Raw genomic sequence first — 7,136 nt, 5'->3', positions numbered from 1 at the left:
GTTAATAAATGTCCATTTTTTTTTAAAAAATTAACAAAATATCCATTCAGTTAAAAATTTGATGATAAAATTACAATTACAACCTTGAATAATTAAGTGTTTGATATAGTTATTTTGCACAATAGTATATCGTTTTTATGTGCAATAATATATTAAGAAAAACTGAAAGGTAGTATATATATATTTTTTAAATAACTGAAAGGTAGTATATTAGTTTAAGATTGTAGTATATTATTTTAATGTGCTATGGTATATAATGAACGAAAGACGGAAATTAAAAAATGTGGAATATTAGTTTAAGTTTGAAGTATAGTTATATTTCACTAGGAAATATTGTCTTTATATTCATTAGTATATTATGAAGGAAAGAAAAAGAAAAAAAAATGTGGAATATTAAATTAAGTTTTTGGTATATATATATATTTTCCACTATACTGGTGGTATATTAATTTTTCACTATAGTATTTATGCTTATGATTGCAGAATATAGTTTTTATATGCTATTGTATATCGTGGAAAAAAAAATCATTTAATAGTATATTAGTTAAAGTTTATGGTATATTCATATTGGTCTAAGGTATATCGTTTGTATGTGATATGTATATCGTGAAGGATAGAAAGAAAAAAAAAACTATTAAATATTAATTTAAGTATGAGGTATAGTTATATTTGACTGAGGTATATTGATTTTATGTTCATTGGTATTTCATGAAGGAAAGAACAAGAAACTTTTTTTGTAGAATATTAAATTAAGTTTTTTGTATAATTTTTTTTCACTATGCTGGTGGTATATTAATTTTTGACTATGGTATATCTGTTTATGATTGTAGTATATAGTTTTTGTATGCTACTGTATATTGTGGAAAACAATTCATTTAATAGTATATTAGTTTAAGTTTGTGATATATATATGTACATTGGTTTAAGGTATATTGTTTGTATATCATACGATATATTAATAAAAAAACTAATTATATGCTTAAATAACATATTAGACAACAACAACGTAAAAATAGTTGACAAAAATTCAATAGAGAGGTTTTGATCTATTGTTTTTTATAATTTCTATTAAAGGAATAAAACATATAACACCTTTTATATAATGAAGGGTACTTTAGGTATTAAAAAGTAAAAAATAACATTTGCTTTATTATTTTAAAAAAGGGACATCAACTATCTATAAAATTAGAAATATGGTCATTTACTTATATTTCTCTAAAATTTAAATAAAAGGAAATAAAAAAGTATATTTTAATTGTATTCACCTCTTTATTCAATAAATTAATTTTTTAATGTAATTATTTATAATTAAAACTGATCATTTTTTTTTAAAAAATTAGTTCTTGATCAGTTGTGTATTATAACTAAAAAGCTTTTTATGGTCACAATAAAATTTATAAGTAAAAATAAAAAAAAGGGAAATTTTATTTACACCCCAAAAAATTCTAAAGACACCCAATTTTGATAATTTTTATTTTATATAAAATTTATATTTTTAATTGCACTAATTTTTTTAAATTTTTTTTTTTTCAATTCATATTCTTAAAAAATATACCTATCAAACAAAAATAAAGTGTATTTTAAATATTATGAGAAAAAAATTAAAATAAATTATGTGAAATTTTTTTAGAAAAAAATAAAAAAAAATACACATGAATTAGAAAAAATTATGAAAATGAAATCAAAATAAGTATTCAAATTAACATAAAATAATGTGAAGAAATTTTTTTAAAAAAATATTAAGAGTAATTTTTAAAAATTATTTAAGTTTATATTTTTTTTTTAATAATGTGGTGTATTTATAAGTTTAAAGGGTGCAAATAGAACTCCCCCAAAAAAATTATGATTAAACATAAATCATTATTCTTATTTTATCATTAAAAAGTTTTTAGTTAAAAGTATTAGTCACAAAAATTATAATTTATTGTTACTGAATATGTTTTTAGCCATAACTTATGCTGTGAGTAAAACTAATTTAGTAATAACTTGTATTTAAATACTATTTTTTAGTGATAGTAATTTTTGTTGTGATTAAAAGTGATATTTAGTCACAAAAAAATTATATTATAATGAAAAAAATTAATTATCACTAACAATAGTACATATTATTGGTAGTACCTTTTACATATATAATAATAGCAATAGTGCCTTTAAGAAAAAAAAAAGCAATAGAGTTGAGTCTTCAATTTTAAAAGGCCTAAATATTTGTTAATTAGAAATTTGATTTTTCTTAAGAAATTAAATAAAAATAATAAATATATATTATAGATGTTTAATATAGTACAAACATAATGATTTTAAAAAATAAAAATTGAAATTTAATAATTAAATTTTGCATTATATAACTATAGCTACAATGAGATATTATTTTTGGTAGTGTTTATAAATAGTAACATAAAATTAATTTTTTTAAAAAAATAATGACACATTACAAATAGAATAAAAATTTGAAGTTATTTTAGTTAATAAGTGTATAAAATTTAATCTTAATTAGAAGGGGGATAACCTCAAGTCTTCCTTGTTGATCAATTCTGTTTAACTTAATAGTCAATTTCTTTACTTCAATTCTTTTAATGTAAAAGTCAATTATTACTAAATTGCATTGGCCTTAAATAGACTTAGCACTTGGCATGTATATATGTATGACTACTGTTCTACATATATGACAAATTATGAGTGAAATGTGAGAAAAAGATTAGGCTATATATATATATATACCTTCTTCTAGAAATGAGCCTGTGGACTTTGAAACTTAAATCAAATATTATTAATCCATTTGAGAAGTTTCTATAAGGGGGACACTTACTTTTCTTTCTTTCTTTTTTGCCAAAGGTAAAAATCAAAAACAACAATTGTAAACATTTATACTTGTTGAAGTTCTCATTCCCTCTCACCATTTTTGTCGAGCTCAAAAGTAACAGAGTAAGGAAGAAGAAGAGAAACAGAGTAAAGAGAAAAGAGAGAAGAGAGAAGAGAGAAGAAAGAGAAAAAAAAGAGAAAGATAAGAAGACTTAAATCTTATTCAGTAATGAGCACAATAACAAGATTATATACAAGCTCAATCGAGCAAAGAAGCTAACAATCAATCCAACTAACTCCTAACAACCATACAACACAAAACAAATATTTGTAACAGAAAAACAATTACTTAACTATTAACTGTCTTCACAGTCCCCCTCAAACTTGAAATTGGTGCTACCAACAATGCCAAGTTTAGTGCTGAGTTGAGTGAACCTTGAACTGGAAATAGCCTTTGTAAGGCCATCAACAATTTGAGCTGCAGTAGGAACATGATGAACTTGAACAAGTTTCTCTCTTGTAGTTTCTCACGAACAAAGTATAGGTCAAGTTCAATATGCTTAGTGCGAGCGTGTAAAACAGAATTGGTAGTGAGTAAAATTGTGCTCATATTGTCACACCAAATTGTAGGTGCTCGAGGTAATTGAACATGGAGTTCAGAAAACAATGAATTAATGCAGCCAAGTTATCTCAGATACCACTTGAGCTAGACTTCTATATTCGGTTTCAGTGCTTGATCGAGAAATAATATGCTATTTCTTGCATTGCCAAGCAACCAAGTTAGAAATTTCATCTAGATCACTAGCTCAATCAACATTACAAAAGGCAGTAACATCAAAATCTTTGGGACATTTGAAATTCAGGCCATGTGAAATTGTACCACTTTGATATCTCAGTATTCTTTTAACTGCATTCTAATGAGTAGTAGAGGATTGGCCATGAATTGACAGACCTTGTTGGCACTAAAAGAAATTTTAGGTCTGGTTATTTTCAAGTACTGAAGTGCACCAACAATTGATCTCTACAGCTGAGGATTGTCCACAGGATCCCCATCAAAAGCAAAAAACTTCAGACCACTTGTCATGGGAGTAGGAGCAGGTTTTGCATCTTGCATTTGAGCCCTGCACAACAAATCTCTAACATACTTAGCTTGAGACAGATGCAAACCTTCTTTGGTATGATGAACTTCAATGCCAAGGAAATAATGAAGATTGCCAAGATTTTTGAGAGCAAACTTTAAATCCAAGGCTTTGATTAAGGCTGCAATCTTTTTAAGATTACTATCGGTGATGATTATATCATCAACATATACAAGTATAAGAATCATTGAGCTGCTGGTATGTTGAATGAATAGGCTGTGGTCAGACTTAGAAGATATGAAGCCGAAATTCTCTATTAGGCAGTTCTACAGTTTTTCAAACCAAGCTCTTGGTGCCTGTTTGACACCATACAGGGCTTTGTTGAGTTTGCAGACTAAATGAGGAGCATCTGGTAGCTCAAAACTAGGGGGTTGAGTCATGTAAACTGCTTCTTTCAAATCCCCATTTAGAAAGGCATTATTCACATTATGTTGGATGCACCACCCTTGTGCAAGAGCCAAGGACATAACCACTCTTATAGTAAAGGGTTTGACAACAGAACTAAAACTTTCAATGAAGTCAAAACCTGGTTGTTGATAAAAGCCTTTGGCTACAAGCCTTGCCTTGAATTTTTTTATAGTACCATCTACATTAAGTTTAATTTTGTACACCCATTTGCAGCCAATAGGTGTCGTCCCTGAGGTACACTACAAGAATTTTGGTTATTAGCAGCGGAGCAAATCCGCCGCTACTAATAGGACTAATACCGACAGACTTCAACTATTAAATGTTATTTATTTTTTTTTGTATAAAAATGTATTAGCGGCGGACCCATGTACTATTAGCGGCGAGGGTCCTCTGCTAATACTAAAATAGAAAAAGTGCGGGAAATTTCCCACTCAAATATTTTTCAAAACTTTTTAGCAGCGGACTTTTTTTATTATTAGCGGTGAAAACCCGCCGCTAATAATAAGAAATCTGATAATTTTATTATTGGCGGCGGAATCCTAGTATTACTAGCGGAATAGTTCGTCGCTAATAATATCGTATATAAAAAATGCTATCAGATTCATTTATACCTCTGCTTCCTTCATTTTCTTTCTCTTCTCTCTCAAAAATTCCTCCTCTACACCCACCTTCCTCAGCCCTTCCCCGCCTCCCTCCGTCCACCCTAAACCCCTCTGCCCGGAGCAACACCACCACCCTTAATTATCTACCACCAGTGCAAGTTTTTTTAACTGCAAGTTTTCTATTTTAACATTTATTATTTATATATATAAAAATATATCTTTAATTCTATAAATATTTTTCTAATTTTTTTTAATATTGTTAAGGTCTCTACTATCTCAACCACTATTGGCCGAAACCAAAAGTGCACGACTGATGCATATTTTTTAGTAGGTCAGTTTTTCATCTCTTTTTTCCTTAAAACTTATAATTTTTTTTAATAAAATAGTTATATATTTGATTATTTTTAGTGTGAACCTTTAAAATATACATGGTTTGATTAAGTGTGTATGTATATGTACGACTAAAAAATTTTAAAAAGTTAATATTTTCAATATTATATTTATGGTATATATGTGTATGCATTTATTTATATGATTATATAGATGTAATTTATAATAATAATCTCAATGCTTTATGTATTTATTATTTGATTCTAATTTTGTGTTTTTTAAGATTTGGGAGAAAATCTTTTTTTTTTTGGGATATTTTGTAGCTTATTGGATCAGTAGTATGCACAAATTTATATTTGTGAAAGGTATGTTTTTAACAATATAAGATTTTTTTTTCTCAGTCTAATAAATCTGATTTAGGTATATAATTTTTGAAATTTGAAAAATAATTATTTAGTAATGTAATGAAATTATTAAAAATTTAAAATGTGATGTGTTTGTACATTGTTTTTGTTAAAATAATATGTAACTTGATATGATGTATGTCATAATACTAATGTTATATGTTATGATATATTTGATAAATTTAAAATTATTTTATAACTATTCTATTAGGTTTAAATAATTATTTATTATATAGTCTTATTTCATTTAAGTATTTAATTAATGGTGAGTTTATTGGCTTGTTAACATGAGTAATATTTTATGTAACTAAAAGTGAAAAAGTTATGACTAATTATATATATATTTAACTAAATAAAAAATATATATTTTTTTATTTTTTTTTCAAAGTGGACGAGTGCTCCACTACAAAAAATCTTACAATTAGTCACAATAAAACTTGTAACTAAAAGTGAAAAAGTTATGACTAATTATAAATTATTATTCCTATGTTGTGACTAAAATGTCCGTGACAAAAAGTATTAATCACAAAAATTATAATTTATTGTGACTAAATATATTTTTAGTCACAATACTTGTTGTGACTAAAACTAAATTAATGTCACAATACTTGTTGTGACTAAAACTAAAATTACAAACTTATATCGAAAAACTATATTTTAGTCACAAATAACATTTTGTTGTGACTAAAAAGCACATTTCGTCACAAAAAATTATATTGTGACTAAAAAATTGTCACTAAAAGTAGCAGTTTTTTGTAGTACCCTCTCGCCTCCATGTGAGTCCACCCCTGTATATTAATATTACATTTTAATGTGCTAAGTTTTTTATATTGTTTATTATTGTAATGTGGCCTAGAAACTAAGTCGTAAATAACTGCTCTTAGGTACTTTTCCATTTCTGTTAGCAACTGTAATACCGATTTGTTAGGTATGTCGATTAAGTTAGTTATGCCTATAAATAGACATAACTAACTATAGGATAAGGTGGTTCTTTTTGGTGTGTCTCTTACCTGTAATAAAGATTAAGAGCTGAGAGAATTTGAGAGAGAGAGATTGAGTTCTGGTGTGAAAAACCATCAACTCTTGGTGCTTTTTCTGGTGTATTATTGCTCTCTAGTTCTTGATTGGGACTACCTATTCATGTGTAATCTCTCCTTATATAATTGTTTAATGGGAATTGCCTCAATGGCTGAATTTTGATTTTCATTTCTGTATTTGTTTTTCAATCTCATTTCCTACTGCTGTTATTTGTTTTACTTTTAAACTTTGATCATTTATGAGTTTTTGTTCTTGATCTTGGTTACTGTGATCAGGTTGGATCACATCAAATGATATCAGAGCCGAGGTTCAATTCAAGGAGATCAAGAAGTGTTTGATAATTAAAGTTTCATAGCAGCAAGATTGAAATCAAGAAATGGCAACAACCAAGTATGAGGTTGACTAGTTTACAGGAG

This window comes from Cannabis sativa, chromosome 5 (genome assembly GCF_029168945.1).
Source record: "Cannabis sativa cultivar Pink pepper isolate KNU-18-1 chromosome 5, ASM2916894v1, whole genome shotgun sequence".
NCBI lineage: Eukaryota > Viridiplantae > Streptophyta > Magnoliopsida > Rosales > Cannabaceae > Cannabis > Cannabis sativa.
This window is presented reverse-complemented; position numbering follows the sequence as displayed.